The following is an 18,311-nucleotide window of genomic DNA, read 5'->3' as shown; positions in this document are numbered from 1 at the left end:
GTTTTCTGAATTAATGAGATAATTATCTCATAATTACGAGGAAAAACAAGTTAAAAAAAAAATCGGCGCTGTTTTTCTGAGTTTATGTGATACTGTTTCCCGGAAAAAAAAAAAAAGCCCTGTTTTTCTGAGTTTACGAGATACTGTTTTCCGGAGAAAAAAAAAGCTCTGTTTTTCTGAGTTTACGAGATACTGTTTTCCGGAAAAAAAAAAAAAAAAAGCTCTGTTTTTCTGAGTTTACGAGATACTGTTTTCCGGAAAAAAAAAAAAAAAAAAGCTCTGTTTTTCGAGTTTACGAGATACTGTTTCCGGAAAAAAAAAAAAAAGCTCTGTTTTTCTGAGTTTACGAGATACTGTTTTCTGAAAAAAAATAAAATGTGGCTGTGTTTCTCTGTCAGTGGGACAGTGGTCCCTGGTCCAGGCAGGAGCTCCTTCTATCTGTGCTGCTGAAAGCCTCTCGGGGAGCGTGAAGTTGTTTCCGTTCTCGTAACCGGTTCCGATTACGGATCATGGAACTAGTTTCATTCACAGAAATCAGAACCAAGCCCCGCTTCGTGCACAGATCAAGCCCTTCAACCACACCGGCGCTCGGAGCCTGTAACCCTGCTTCCTGACAGGGCATGACTGCGGTGATGGGAGTTGGCATTAATGAAGTCAAATAAAATGACATTCACCAGCATTAAAGAAAATATACACAGCAGAAGAGTGCAAATGTGGATTCATTTATTTGTCGGACCTGATGGAAAGCATTAGTCAGAACTAGATCCTGGAGGAGCGGCTTGGTGAACCGGTTCGTCCCCCCCCCAATAACTTTCATCAGGTCCAGGCGGACAGCTATCCACTCCCCGGTGTGTAAGCCGGACTGGAGCGGTGGACGGAGCAGCTCAACTGTCAGAACAGCGGCGCTTGGAGGCCTGTAGCCCGGCACCACGACGCGGTGATGGGAGTTGGCATTAATGAAGTCAAATAAAATGACATTCACCCTGATTAAAGAAAATATGCGTCTTGGTGTCCCGGTTCACCCCCCCACCCCTGGACAGCTTTCCATCAGGTCCAGGTGGAGAGTTTTGGGGGTGGGGGGTGAACCGGTACACCAAGACGCTCCTCCACAGATCTAGTTCTGACTAATGCTTTCCATCAGGTCCGACAAATAAATGAATACACATTTGCACTCTTCTGCTGTGTATATTTTCTTTAATGCTGGTGAATGTCATTTTATTTGACTTCATTAATGCCAGGACCTGGAGTACGCTGCTGACACCATCCTGCTCAGCACATCCTACAGTCAGCTGACAGATGCTCTGGGCAGATACAGTGAAGAGGCACAGAAGCTCGGCCTCCAAGTGAACTGGACAAAAACCAAGCTCATGCATGTCGGTGATGGGCCGGATCCACCTCCCTTGCAGCTTAGTAATGACATTGTAGAACCTGTCAAGAGCTTTGTGTATCTGGGGTGGTGACAGACAACGGGGACCTAAAACCAGAGATTACCCGCAGAAGAGCCCTGGCAGCATCAGCTCTGCAGTCTCTCTGGAAACCACTGTGGTGGCACCAGAGCATCTCACGCAGGACGAAGCTCCAAATTTACAACTCTGCCGTCCTCTCCATCCTGCTCTATGGCTTGGAAACACGGCCCTTAAACCAGACTCTGGCTGCCAGAATAGATGGCTTTGATAGCAGGACTCTCAGAACCATCGAAAACATCAGGTGGACCCGGTGGGTTTCCAATCAGGTGCTTGGAGCCCACACATGCCAGCCCAAAGCATCCAGCCTGGCCGCGCAACGTCGCCCCCGCTGGTTCGGTCATGTCCTCCGCCTCCCTCCTGACCATCCAACAAGAGCCATCCTTCAGTTTGACCCAAAGGCCGCAGACTGGAAACGACTACAAGGCAAGTCCCGCACCCGATGGCTCGACGTCATTGCGGGCGACCTCCAACAACATGGAGTTACCATGGAGGACGCAGAGCAGCTGGAGCAAGACCACCAGCGATGGACAACACTGGTTCACCTGGTCGGCCCAATGCACCGGGACAGGACACCCGCCCCATGGCAGGAGTCCTAGTAGTGGTAGTAGTCATTAATGCCAACTCCCATCACCGCGTCGTGGTGCCGGGCTACAGGCTCCGAGCGCCGCTGTTCTGTCGAGTTGAGCTGCTCCGTCCACCCGCTCCAGTCCGGCTTACACACCGGGGAGCGGATAGCTGTCCGCCTGGACCTGATGGAAAGTTATTGGGGGGGGGACGAACCGGTTCACCAAGCCGCTCCTCCATGGATGTAGTTCTGACTAATGCTTTCCATCAGGTCCGACAAATAAATGAATCCACATTTGCACTCTTCTGCTGTGTATATTTTCTTTAATGCTGGTGAATGTCATTTTATTTGACTTCATTAATGCCAACTCCCATCACCGCGGTCGTGCCCTGTCAGGAAGCAGGGCTACAGGCTCCGAGCGCCGGTGTGGTTGAAGGCTTGATCTGTGCACGAAGCGGGGTTTGGTTCTGATTTCTGTGAACGAAACTAGTTCCATGATCCGTAATCAGGAACGGTTACGAGAACGGAAACAACTTCACGCTCCCCCGAGAGGCTTTCAGCAGCACAGATAGAAGGAGCTCCTGCCTGGACCAGGGACCACTGTCCCACTGACAGAGAAACACAGCCACATTTATTTTTTTTCAGAAAACAGTATCTCGTAAACTCAGAAAAACAGAGCTTTTTTTTTTTTCTGGAAAACAGTATCTCGTAAACTCAGAAAAACAGAGCTTTTTTTTTTTTTTTTTTTTTCGGAAAACAGTATCTCGTAAACTCAGAAAAACAGAGCTTTTTTTTTCCCCGGAAAACAGTATCTCGTAAACTCAGAAAAACAGAGCTTTTTTTTTTTTTTCAGGAAACAGTATCTCATAAACTCAGAAAAACAGCGCCGATTTTTTTTTTTAACTTATTTTCCCTCGTAATTATGAGATAATTATCTCATTAATTCAGAAAAACAGAGCCGAAATTATTTTTTTTTGTGAATGCAATACGCTTCCGTATGAGAGGACGAGGAAGTAAAGAAATAAAGAAATAAAATGAGTGTGGACGGACTGAGAGGATGCAAGAGTTGAATTTAAAGAAAGAAAATACTGACCCTATACTGACCCCATACTGACCTATAATGACCCTGAACTGACCCCATACTGACCCTATACTGACCCCATACTGACCTATACTGACCCTGTACTGACCCCATACTGACCCTATATTGACCCTGTACTGACCCCATACTGACACTATACTGACCCATACTGACCACATACTGACCCATACTGACCCAGTTTCCAGTCTGTTGAACAGACCCAGGGCTTAAATCGTTGAGTTAAAATAGTCCAACAGGTCATAAGAACAAATGTAGGTGCTGCATTAATTTAATACAAGCCTTCCACTGGGGTCTTAATGATGAGATATACACACAAATTCACACATAGACATGTTCACATACTTATACACACACACATACACACACATACACCCACACACACACACACAATCAAACACATACACACATACATATACACACATATTCACACATAGACATATTCACATACTCATACACACACACACACACACACACACACCTTCTAGTTTTCTGGCTGACTCTGTTTTGTTTCTAAATCTCTCAGATCTGTTTAAAATCATACCACAGCTCATTCTTCCTGAGAGAAATATTCTGCTGATCCAACCCTGAACCTGTCCATGTTTGTGATTGGTTACCGTATGCTGGCTCCGCCTCCGTCGATAACCCCCTCTCTGACCCCTGTATATATTATAGTACATTTTATTATCAATGTGAACATTAATGCAGTTATGACAGTCACATGACCTCCAGGCTTGTCACCATGGATACGGATACCTGTCAGCTCTTCACACTAGTTTATGTTGTGTTTACATGTAGAAATCAGTGTGAAATTGATTGATATGCATCAGACTGTTTTTATTGTCAGTGTCAGTCTCTGATCTTCATAAGAGGTTTATATTTTTTTGCTGCAAATAATCATTTTTAGGAAGTGAATTGCAGAAAATTCCACTGAAACAGGTGTATGTACAGATGTCTGCATTAGCTGAATATATGTACATATTTATGTGTCCTGAACTCCTGCAATAGGTGATGATTAATATCATAATGTCATGTTTGGGGATCAGGAGAGTCAATTATATTCTTTTTATTTAGGAAGAATAAATAAATAAATAAGACATTTCTGTTGAGTTGAACACTGCAGAGGGCTACTGTTTACGTGAATAAGCACAATGTTTTTTATCAAGTTTTGTCAGGAATCAATACAAATTGTGAGCTTATTACATAAAATTGGGGAAAAAACTGAAATCTTTTGTTTGTCTCGTCCATAAACTCAAAATTATTCTGCACATAAACCAAACAAACCTTCAACATATAATAGTTATTAGCACATTAATCATAACTACTGACCTCCAAGGAGCAGGGTTTAATATAATGTAAACATTATTATGAAACTATACTGTATAAAAGTCTAACTGTATCTGAAGCCTTTGAGAATAATGTTTCTATTGAAGATGTGAACAGAGAATCTGAGAGCATCTGATTCTAACCCCAGAAACAGGAAAACATTGGTGAACAGAATGAAGGGATAAGAGGGCATAACAAATAAAAGCACCACTGAACTATCATTGGATTTATCACAGTGAAGTCGCACAGGGATGAAACTTGATAAACACAACCTGAGAATAGTCAAAACTGTGACTCACCTTGAATATAACCTGTGAATGGTGTTTATTGAGCATCCGTGAATAGACACAGTTCAGTCCACAGCAGCATCGATTCCTCGTTCCCAAGGTTCTTATTACAGTCGACGAGAAATACTGGTTTAAATGTCAATGATTATTCTTACATTTGGCTAAAAAGCAAATTGACGTGTTTTAATATTGACGGGTTCCAGTCCAATACGTCTCATTAAAACAGAGGAAAAATCAAGTGAGAGACAGGAGTTCAGACACCACTGTTATGTTTTTAGTTTTTTTGGATCAGAGTCTTTATTTTCAAATATATAACAAGAAACATACAACATGAACATGAAACTGTTCCCATCCAACTACCCCCACCCTAAGTACTGGACCCTCATTAAGTTTATATACAGCCAAACATCATCATACACACACACACACACACACGTGTGTGTGTGTGTGTGGTGTGTATATATATATATATATATATATATATATATATATATATATATATATAAATGGGAGGGGTACATGCGCATTTGTTTCAGTCAGTAACTATGCTTGTGCGACAGATTACGTCCTCCTAATCATACTATGGGGTACAGGGCAGTGCGTCAGTTGCGCCCACAGAAATGAAAGTGAAACATAATGCTCATTTAAGTAAAGTAAAGTAAAATAAACTTATTGTGCCCTGAGGGAAAATTCGCTTGGGCACAGTGCTAACATATCATTGCTTCACAAGACAAGATAAAAAACATCATCACTGGACACATTATAACAATGACAGTTAGTCTGTCATATAAAACAGACATTGACTGCATTTGACAATCACAAACACGACATATAGAGACGCCTAAGTGCAGGGGAGAAAAAAAGTGCTAAGTGGTAAAGTGCTGTGTGTTTGTTGTATTTTGCATTTATCTTTTCTCTACCTCTTGAAGCTCGTAAACTTTCCATTTGAGGGGGGCGGGACATTTGTTCTGGACTATTATATATTATTGACCCCTTTGCACCGACGTCACAGTTATCACGTGACTAGGGGGCAGTTCCATGGTGGACTGCAAAAGCAACACACAAAACAAACGAATAGCGACGGATTATGTCTACCAGCGGCTGAAAATAAGTTTTGGAGTTGTCCTGCGAAGTGACTCACCTTACTGGATGGCACAAAAGAACGCTATTTGGAGAAGCTAGCGATAGCAGGGCCAGCTACCGACCCATACCTTCTCCCTCCTGATGGTGTTACGGATCTATCAAAATCCTCCAGTCTACCAGAGTTTAAAGACATGATCTGTCCCATTCTGTTCTAAATGGAGTTCCCCATACACAGGTGCTGATCTAAAAGCATACAAAAGTCTGAATGATACAGTTCTCAGTCTCAGGTTAGATTACCCAGTAGCTGTACTGCACTCACAGCAGAGGACTGTATCTCATAATGGTAAGGAAAGATACAGCTAACGTTAGCTAGCTAGCTGTGTATGTTTTTAACATGTTTCCCCCAGCATGCCATCCAAACTCAAATAGACTGGAACCAAAAGCAGCTGTAATGAACTCACACTGTGTAAATAATGTTAGTGCCTGTCATCAGTATCCTACAGTATTAGCTCTATTGTTGAAGTGTCTGCCTTTCTACTATCGACACACAGTAGTATGTAAAGTTCCACACTAGAACATATGGCACAGTATAATGGACAATAACAGTATTTCATAGAATGTGGTGTAGCTGGTAAAAAAAAAAGGCAGCCACTACAACCAGAGCTAATATTGAAGGATACTATGAACAGCCACTGGAACAGAGTTTCTCATAGTAGTTACCCAGTCTAGCCACCTAGCTAAACATTTGGTGGTGCTAATATGCTATGGACCATGTAGCGGCTGTACAGATGCGTTGCCAAAGAGTTTTTTTCCACACAACCCTTTTTTTCTTGTTCACCAGTTTATTTCTGGCACACTGGCACACATACAAAAAAAAACCCCATACGTTAAATGAAAACCCTGCAGTCCGTCTTGAGGCAGGGGAGAACGACAAAACTGCTGCTCTTTAACTAACATTGTAAATATAAAGTAAATAAAATACATACCTGGCACACATACAAAAAAAAAACATACGTTAAATGAAACCCTGCAGTCTGTCTTGAGGCTAAAAAAAGAAAAAAAAGAAAATCACAGTTAGCTAACTCCACGCACATACACAAAGAACATTGTAATTTTAAAAAAAAACATACTCAACAGAAAGCCAATCATGACACCAACACAACGGCACACAACACCTATTCAAATATGACATAAAGAAAATAAAAAATGTAACATAAAGACAGGACCAATATGCGTGCACTCACCAGGAGAGAACGACCAAAACTGCTGCTATCTCCTGGGGTGCACGACCCCAATTTGCAGGGGTGTGGGGTTCATGTCCCCAAAATAAAATTGGAATTAACACAACAAAAGTCAGCAATGGCAAGTGGAATCCTACACTATATACCTAAACTCTGTTACAGACACAAACAGAGCCTGCTCTATCTGTAATATCAGGTCCATCAGAGACAGGCTCTATCTGGAACCAGCTGAAACCATGGGTGTCTGTGAAGAAGGATGGAACTGTTGTGTGCAACCACTGTACATGTAAAGCAGAGTTAAAAAATGAACAAATTCGACAATGTTCAGATCAAATTCGATATTAGCGGTGTTTGCTGCCTAATTTGGTGCTGATAATCTCATTTAATTGCGGACTACGATCTGGCATATGTGTAAAAATGAGACTTTTTTCAAGATCATGTAGAAACTCCTCACAGTCTCTTTAAAGGGAAGAAATAAACTGTTTTAAAAAAACCCAAAGCTACACAGGTGGTGGAGTTTGATAGATTTGCTGATAACGACCATAACCTCAACAAAACAGATAACTGTCTATTAAGGGGCATTAACAGTCAAACCTGCAACAGTTTATTTAATGTTTTCTGGGTGAATATGATGCATAACCTCTTTAACCTATTGTCCACACGTTGGGGGTAGAGCATCCTTCCATTTGAACAGGGGTGTCAAACTCATTTTAGTTCAGTTCCACATTCAGCTCAATATGGTGTCAAGTGGGCCGGACCAGTAAAATAATAACAGTGAAAAAAGTAAAATTACATTATGATCAGGTTTACATCTACAAAGTTTCCTTAAAAATCTGAATAACATGAACAACTTGACTTGTCTTAAGAAAAACAAGTGCAATTTTAACAATATTCTACCTCAGTTTATCAGTTTATCATTTACACATGTATGTTACAAGTTGCATTACAATCGCACAAAACATTTAGTAACCGGCAGAATCCTACTATATAATACGCGTTCTGTGTCCCATCGATGTTGCAGCACAGGAGGGCGTTTGTACGGGTTTTCCTCAGCCTTCACAGGCCCGATCACCACCAAACTTGCCAAATGATAAACATTACCCGACTATCTACTAGGCACAATTTTATTTCCATTTTCAAATGTTGTGAGGTATTCTGGGAGATTTTAGCCTCTCTCTACTTTGAATTCTTCATCTCTGCCGCCATACTTCATTTTCGGAAGTGGTTATGCTGCCGTTCATGAAATTTCTACTGCTAGCAGATGATGCTACAATGTGAAGGCTACATTTACAATAATGTATAGGCACTTTTCACACAAAACGGCACCACAGATACAATGCCGCTAGTACTGGTAAAATTGCATTTACTTTTCTTAAGACATTTCTGTTTGTTCATATCTCTTCAGGTTTTTCACACTTTTTGTAAAGTATAGTTTGGTAATGTAAACATTTTTATGTAATTTTACTTTTTACATAAAAAACAAAGAGGAAAATTTGGGGTTGTCATTATTTACAGGTTATTATGACAATATTTTACTGGTCTGACCCACTTGAAATCTAATTGGTTGTCATGATCTGTGCCTATGTGCCCGCTGGCTACTCCCTCTCCACATCATCTCCTCATTGACCCATTATCGGACTCACCTGCTGGCACTGCGCGGCTGCGGCCAATCACCGCCCAGCTTATTTAAGGCTTGGGTTTGCAGCTGTGCAGCGCTGGTCCATTCGTCTCCGTCACCCACTCCATAACCCGGACATTCATCCATCTACCTCTACGAACTCTGACCCAGGTTTTGTGTTTTCTGTTGTTTAGTTTTCGTTTTTTGTTTAATAACTTGTGTTTTTTCCCTTCAGTGCCGTGCACTTGAAGTCCTCTCATTTCCACCCCCTTGTGACATTGGTCTGTATGTGTCTGTATGTGGAACCCGAATTAAAATGATTTTGACACCATTGACAGGTTAATATCTTCAGTGTAATTTTTGCATTTCATTTTGCAATTCATCCTACGGGCCAAACTGGACCCTTTGGTGGGCCGGATTTGGCCCCCAGGCCGCATATTTGACACCTGTGCGTTTGAACAAGACTATCCAGCAGGGGTTTGTTCCTGTTGTGTTGACGCAGGGATTCATGGATTTGTTGACTGTTAACCTTGAAATAGGGCTGACAGATAATAACAGTTGTACACTGATGCTCCATAGAAGGACCATCATTATTATTGACAGGCTGGAGTCTAGAAAAGGACATTATGAGCGTCTAAAAGCAGCTCAATATCTGAAGTCCAAGCCCATTTAACACCCAATCCCCCGCAATCCATGAGACAAAGAGCCAAAATGTATTTATAACCGTGCTTTTAACAGCCCACACTGATTGGTCAGCCTTCCGCCGCTCAGTGGAACCGAGTACAGGGTTTGCACCGTATCGACTGTGTTGTAATGACGGTGCTCAGAGCAGATGAGAGGCTGCTTGTGCTGCAGAAAAGGGAGGGAGGTGAAACCGCCGCGCAGAGACGTGGGAGCGGCCTGGAATCCAGCCGCTTCCATTTGACAAGCTTGATTTGATTTGGTGCGTGCGAGGGCAGCGGTCTCCGCCAAAGCCGGCCCAGATACCATTCACAGAGAGACGACGCAGCCCGGCCTCGGCGCCTTCATGTCAGAGTTCTGGGAAGAATGTCGAAGTCTGAAAAGCCTTTGTAAAGTCTCCTCCATCTCACAGAAATCCTGGGAAATTGTAGACTTTTAAAACTTTGCCTGTAGCGTTGAAGACTTGGCAGGATGAGGGTAAGAAGTGAAATGTGTCTTTAAAGAAGCTGTTACTGATTCGCCTCCAACACAGAGCTGTGGAAATATGGACTAGTCAAACGTACAAGCCAGACTCTTTGCACCTCCAACGTGTGCTTCCATTGTACAGACTCTAAAAACAGCTGTATGTTTGGTCAAAGCAGCGACCCCCAAACTGTGAAGTGGATCAGACCAGTGAAAGAACACAATAACCTATAAATAAGTGTTTTTCAACCTTGGGGTGAGGACCCCACCTGAGGTTGCCTGAAATTTCTAGTAATTGATAAAATAAAAATAAAACCTTACTAATAAAAAAATATATGGTGAGTTGAGAGAGACAATCCCAATCCATAAAAGACATGACAAACTGTGGCTGTGAAACTGCAGCACTGTGGTTCTGTTTATCTGTCAAATGTTCATTGTGGTCGGTTTCAGATGCTGCAGCTCTTTCATAATTCATAGTTTCAGTTCGTGTTTGTTTGGTGTTAATTGTCAGCCTTGTATACTCAGTGCCAATGAAAACACAGCACTTGAAGATTCTTATATTTTTTAAATCGAGGAGGATTTTTATTCCATAAGCTCTTTGGAATTAATCATAGGCCATTTCTATACAGTAAAAATAAAAAATCACATCCAAATTTGTTGACAAAAAATAAGGATAAAGAAAGAAACTCAAGGACCCCCAAAACCAAAAGTCACAAAGCGGTCCCAGAGGTGCTGCAGCTCAATGTAGCAATCCGGCTGTGGCGTGGTCACACGTGCTCGTCTAGGGCCAGGTCTGTCTGCAGCTGAGCCAGTTTCTTCATGCCTCTGTTGCATCCTGACTATGGTGGACACATTGCATCCAAAACGGCGCGCCACCTGCCGAGCAGAGATTCCAGCCTCCAGGAGCCCCATAGCATGGCATCTGTGGTCACGTGTCAGTCTGGGCATCGCTGAGTTATTGCAGATGATTTTCGTCCTTTTCAGTTTGCCTTTATATACAGAACATGACCACTCCTTAACTGACCACAATTCCTTAAATTGAGCAGTTCATTGCTGAGTAATGAGAAAAACAAGTCTTATGAATGCAGACAAGTTCATTCAAGCGTGACAATAGCTCAACCCGAAATTAAGAGTTAAAAAATTGTCTTGGATTATCTTATACAGGTGAAACTTAAACATATTGATGCAGCTCAGGAATAATAAAACACATTCAAGTGTTGCGTTTTCATTGGCACTGAGTATAAATCCAAGCTGGACTGACTGTACATATCCTGACCAAGGAAAATCCAGTTCTCCCTTTGTGCAGTAATCTACACCTGGATTTACTGCCTCTGTCCACAATAATATACATTATATAGACTAAATGTCCTCTAAAATTAATGTTTATTTACAACATAGTATAGTAAACTATTACAGGATCAAAAACAAATTAATTTTAGCAAAAAAAAAAAAAAAGTCTCTGTTTTGAATGTCTGAGGTCACCAGAAATTTGTGATGTTAAAATGGGGTCACGAACCAAAAAAGGTTGGGAACCACTGCTATAAATAATGACAAATATACAGGTTTATCTGTGTTTTAGAGTAAAAAAATAACATTGAATTATGAAAAGATTTACATTTATGAACTATTCAAACAAAAAACATGAATAACCTGAAAAAACTGACATTTTTTAAAGAAAATTACAGCTATACTGTATGATGTGGCATTTTTACGCTTTTCTTTTGTCATCTGAAAATGCTCCTAATAAGTGTGTGTCAAACTAAAATGTAAAAGAAATCCACCAGGTACTGAAACTCAAAAATGTTTAATTCTCATATATTTCTAATAAAAGTCTGACCAATCATTTTAGTCGGTCCGAATAAAATAATTGGCCGAACCTGACTGAGCCTCCTGTCAATCATCCATTACGGCCGTCCAGCATCCGATCCATTATCGCCGTCTCACATCCGATATGTGTCCCTCTGAATCTGACACTTCACTCGCGCTGCTTCTCCTGTCACTGACCACAGTCTACTGTCTAGGATGTGTTTGTGTCATATCAGTACTGGACTCTTGTATGTTTTGTCTGTCTTGTGTGTCACTTCCTGTTTTATTTTGTAGTTTCCCTCATGTGTCTTGTCTGGTGTCTTTACTTCCTTTTTGTGTTCACCTTTTACCTGATTATCTTACTCCTCCCTGATTGTCTCCACCTGTGTCCAATTGTCTTCCCGCCCTCTTGTGTATTTAAGCCCTGTGTTTCCCTCAGTTAGTCGCCAGTTCGTATTCCTTCCTCGTGTTGTGTTTACTTACCAGCGATTCTCTGAACCTGTTCGTCTGCCTGTCTGTTCGTTCCTGACCCGGTTTGTTCCTCGACTTCTGAGCCTGCCAGATCCCTTCCTGTACCTCTGCCTGATTCTGCCTCTCTGGTTTTCGACTTTTTGCCTGGACTCACGGTTAGTGCTTTGCTCTTTCCCCATGTACCGTTGCCTGTTTTTTGGATCCTCTGTGTATGACCTGGTCTGTCCCCTGACTCTTCTCTGCTTACTCCTAGTTGGGTTCCCCTCGTGTGCTCCCGACCCGGGCAGAGAGCTCCCCTTGCTGGTCTCGGACGCCGTGACGAATTCACACAGTCTGACCTGCGAAGACTCCTTAAAGAAACCTTTTGTAAACTGTTAATTCTGTCCGTGTTTAATAAACACTCATTAACTTTACTCCTGTCTGTTGGTTGTGCATTTGGGTCCAAGTCTTGTGTTTCTGGTTCTAACAGTTTGGATAGAACTGACATGCACATGTGGAAGGGATGAAACGGATTTAGGAACAGAACCGACAACTGAGGTGCACAAACGGGAGTCTGATGAATGAAGGATGGAGATAAAAGTCCGGAAGTCAGCTGTACTGGACTGAACAGGTCTGCATAAAGCTCAGCTTTTCTGACGGTGGGACTCATACAGGTACATGTACATGGTGTCACACATGTAAGATGATGTAGGATGATAATTGTATGGACTATGAAACTTCAAATGTCCACGGAAAATTCGCGGAGGCCGCGCGTTCACAGTGCGCGCGCCCATCCCCTGGGCACTGCAGTGAAGACCCTGACCCAGTACTGCACAGACCAGGTCTACTGATGGAACAGGAGCCGTGGGCCCGCGGCAGGTGGATGATGCATCTGATTACTGAGGGAGGGGTCCGTGGACACGCCAAAACGGACCGGACCTCCACTTCTGCTTCCTCCTCCGTTTCCATCGCACATCAAGTGAGAGGAGGAGGAGGAGCCTCAGAGCTCAGGCAGAGGGAAGGGGGCGGGGCTTTGGAGGGAGGCGGGTTGTTCATGTTCAGTGCTGTGTGAAATGCCACATCAGTAGGTATAGCTTTAAGTGCAATTTTAACCATATTCTGCCTCAGTTTATCGTTTCTACGTGTTTATTACAGATCAGATACAAAGGCACAAAACATTTAATAACAGGCAGAATATTGGTCCAATTACACTGAATTTACCTTACCTGTCAACACCTGTCCACACCATTCCACCCATCCACACCTGTCCACGTGTCCACTCCTGTCCACCTGTCCACACCTGTCCACACTGGTCCACACCTGTCCACTCCTGTCCACACTGGTCCACACCTGTTCACACCGGTCCACACCTGTCCACACTGGTCCACACCTGTCCACACCTGTCCACTCCTGTCCACACTGGTCCACACCGGTCCACACCTGTCCACACTGGTCCACACCTGTCCAGAGGCTGCTGGCTTGTCTAAACCGCCCCTCTTTGTAAACACATTCAGGTTTTGCTTCTGTTCATGGGTTTTTCTGTTCCTGGTTAATGAGCCTGTTCTCGTGCCTCAGTGCTGTGAAATACTTGTGTGTATGGGTTCTGCAGGTTTGTGCAATGTGTGTTTCACAACAGTTAAAAAGCAGAGGAAGTTTGGTTTTCTGTAAAAAATCTACACATGAAACGGAGAGACTGAACAGCTGTGCACTTTAAAGGATTCATGTGATTTTTACACATAAGGGCACACAGTCATATAAAGTTATATAGTCATATACAGTCATATAAAGTTATACAGTCATATACAGTCAAAGTTATACAGTCATATACAGTCATATAAAGTTATACAGTCATAAAGTTATATAGTCATATACAGTTATATAAAGTTATATAGTCATATACAGTCATATAAAGTTTTATAGGCAATATACAGTCATATAAAGTTATATAAAGTTATATAGTCATATACAGTCATATAAAGTTATATAGTCATATACAGTCATATAAAGTTATATAGTCATATACAGTCATATGAAGTTATATAAAGTTATATAGTCATATACAGACATATAAAGTTATATAAAGTTATATAGTCATATACAGTCATATAAAGTTATATAGTCATATACAGTTATATACAGTTATATAAAGTTATATAGTCATATACAGTTATATAAAGTTATATAGTCATATACAGTTATATAAAGTTATATAGGCATATACAGTCATATAAAGGTATATAGTCATATACAGTTATATAAAGTTATATAGTTTGAATTGAATTGATAAAGCACTTTGTGACTCTGTGAAAAGTGCTCTATAAATAAAATGTACTTACTTATAGTCATATAAAGTTTTACAGGCATATACAGTCATATAAAGTTTTACAGGCATATACAGTCATATAAAGTTATATAGTCATATACAGACATATAAAGTTATATAAAGTTATACAGTTGTATAAAGTTATATAGTCATATACAGTCATATAGTTATATAGTCATATACAGTTATATACAGTTATATAAAGTTATATAGTCATATACAGTTATATAAAGTTATATAGTCATATACAGTTATATAAAGTTATATAGGCATATACAGTCATATAAAGGTATATAGTCATATACAGTTATATAAAGTTATATAGTTTGAATTGAATTGATAAAGCACTTTGTGACTCTGTGAAAAGTGCTCTATAAATAAAATGTACTTACTTATAGTCATATAAAGTTTTACAGGCATATACAGTCATATAAAGTTTTACAGGCATATACAGTCATATAAAGTTATATAGTCATATACAGACATATAAAGTTATATAAAGTTATACAGTTGTATAAAGTTATATAGTCATATACAGTCATATAGTTATATAGTCATATACAGTTATATACAGTTATATAAAGTTATATAGTCATATACAGTTATATAAAGTTATATAGTCATATACAGTCATATAAAGTTTTATAGGCAATATACAGTCATATAAAGTTATATAAAGTTATATAGTCATATACAGTCATATAAAGTTATATAGTCATATACAGTCATATAAAGTTATATAGTCATATACAGTCATATGAAGTTATATAAAGTTATATAGTCATATACAGACATATAAAGTTATATAAAGTTATACAGTTGTATAAAGTTATATAGTCATATACAGTCATATAAAGTTATATAGTCATATACAGTTATATACAGTTATATAAAGTTATATAGTCATATACAGTTATATAAAGTTATATAGTCATATACAGTTATATAAAGTTATATAGGCATATACAGTCATATAAAGGTATATAGTCATATACAGTTATATAAAGTTATATAGTTTGAATTGAATTGATAAAGCACTTTGTGACTCTGTGAAAAGTGCTCTATAAATAAAATGTACTTACTTATAGTCATATAAAGTTTTACAGGCATATACAGTCATATAAAGTTTTACAGGCATATACAGTCATATAAAGTTATATAGTCATATACAGACATATAAAGTTATATAAAGTTATACAGTTGTATAAAGTTATATAGTCATATACAGTCATATAGTTATATAGTCATATACAGTTATATACAGTTATATAAAGTTATATAGTCATATACAGTTATATAAAGTTATATAGTCATATACAGTTATATAAAGTTATATAGGCATATACAGTCATATAAAGGTATATAGTCATATACAGTTATATAAAGTTATATAGTTTGAATTGAATTGATAAAGCACTTTGTGACTCTGTGAAAAGTGCTCTATAAATAAAATGTACTTACTTATAGTCATATAAAGTTTTACAGGCATATACAGTCATATAAAGTTATATAGTCATATACAGTCACATAAAGTTCATTCATTCATTCATTTTCCGAACCCGCTTTATCCTCACTAGGGTCACAGGGGTCGCTTGGAGCCTATCCCAGCTACATAGGGGCGAAGGCGGGGTACACCCTGGACAAGTCGCCAGTTCATCGCAGGGCTGAACATAGAGACAAACAATCACTCTCACATTCACACCTATGGGCAATTTAGATTAACCAATTAACCTATTAGTGCATGTTTTTGGATGGTGGGAGGAAGCCGGAGTACCCGGAGAGAACCCACGCAGACACGGGGAGAACATGCAAACTCCACACAGAAAAGTCCCACCCTCCGTCGACTGGTGTTGGAATCGAACCCAGGACCTTCTTGCTGTGAGGCAAGAGTGCTAACCACTGCACCACCGTGTCGTGTTTATATATAAAGTTATATAAAGTTATATAGTCATATTGTGATAACGTTAGCACAAACACAGAATCCAAATGCAGAACTCCGACAACAAAAGTTAGTTCCAAAAGGTTTATTGTTCACACACAGGTGAAAAAATATAATGAGTGACAGAATCTTGAGGATAATGGTTGGGGATTTTCTCCTCAGATTAGTCCTCCGGATCGAGGGCAGCAGCCCGTCTCCCCGAGCGGTGTTAGGAATCTTTTCCCCGACTGGGGAAAAGCAAAGGGAGGTCAGGGACGGAAACAGGTCATACACAGGCAGGCTAACAATCGAGCAACAGGACATAAGGACTAGGCAAAGTCACGTACCGGTAGTCAGGGCGAGAAGGTCAAAACCAGATCAGATGAGGCAGACAAAACCGACAGGGATCAGGCAGAAGACGAGAAACTGAGGAATCCAAAACAGGTCAAAAAACAGGCAAGCAAACAAACAAACGAGGTCAAGTACGCTGGTCTGAACTACTGGAGTTACAAACTGGCGACTGACAAGGGGAAAAGACAGGGTTTAAATACACAAAAGGGAGGGAAGACAACTAGACACAGGTGGAGCAAATCAGGGCGGAGACAGGTAATCAGGACAGAGGTCAGGATGAGCGGGGAACAGGAAGTAAAGACGACAGACAAGACACATGAGGGAAAACTTAACAAAATAAAACAGGAAGTGACACACAAAACATAAAAGACAGACAAAACCAGACTATTGTCTGGCAGCAGGTATGACACATATACAGTTATATAAAGTTATATACAGTTATATAGTCATATACAGTTATATAAAGTTATATAGTCATATACAGTTACATAAAGTTATGTAAAGTTATATAAGTTATATAGTTATATACCGTTATATACAGTCATATAAAGTCATATATATGGCTGTGTATTGGCAAGAATCTGGCGACACGATACAAATCACAACACGGCTCACGATACGATATATCTCGATATATCATGACACTGTTAAAAAGGCAATTTTTGGGGGGGTTTTGTTTCATTTTTAAAAGATCATTTCCTGGAAGAATGGAATTCCACCAGAAATCTGCACAAATACTAAACACATTCTGAATTGATCAGAATAGGATCTAATGTTATATCACAAAATGTTCCTGTGTTCAAACTGAAATTCTGTTTTACAGACATTACAGTTTCAGATCCTGTTCAAATGTTCTTATTCTGTTAGTTCAGAACTAACATCAGAACAGTATTTGAGTTCAATCCCAACAAAGGAACTAACAATATTTAATAAAAGGGTGTCAAATAATAATAAATAAAATAGAAACAAAAAAGAAAAACAAAAATGAACCTCCACAATATCTGCATTTGAATAAATTCCTAAAAATATCGATACAGTACTTTTTAATATCAATACTGTATTGTAAAATGAAATATCACAGTATATTGCAGAACCAATATTTTCTAACAGCCCTAATCATATACAGTCATATACAGTTATATATGTGTGCATATGCAGTAGTATTGTGTTTACAAATGCCAAAAAAAAACCCAAAAATCTGATTAGTCAATTAATCTCTGAAATCTTCAGTAGAATACTCGACTTCAAACAGAATCGACAGCTGCAGCCCTTCGTCCTTTTGGAGCAGTATTAGTACTATTTATCTATAATGGTATGGACAAACTAGAGCAGATAATTCTTGTGGTTTTATGCGCTTCACATTGATTTTCCAATCATTTGGTCTAAGTGTCTGCGGTGCTGTTCTTAAACTTTACACCAGTAGAGGAAGAACAACAGAATAATCCTGTACAAACGTAGTCAGTGATAGCAGTAAAATCTCTCCATTAAGGCACTAACTTTCATTAAGATGTGAGTCCACAAATGATACAGACCCATTTATATGCAATTAATTTCTACTTTGCCTCCACTTTCAAGATTGCTTTGTAATTTATACACAATTTTTCACGGTCGTCCAACCCGAAAGCACTTAATTGA

The sequence above is a fragment of the Sphaeramia orbicularis genome, chromosome 15, assembly GCF_902148855.1.
Source record: "Sphaeramia orbicularis chromosome 15, fSphaOr1.1, whole genome shotgun sequence".
NCBI lineage: Eukaryota > Metazoa > Chordata > Actinopteri > Kurtiformes > Apogonidae > Sphaeramia > Sphaeramia orbicularis.
The sequence above is the reverse complement of the archived record's forward strand: the minus strand, read 5'-3'. Positions refer to the sequence as shown.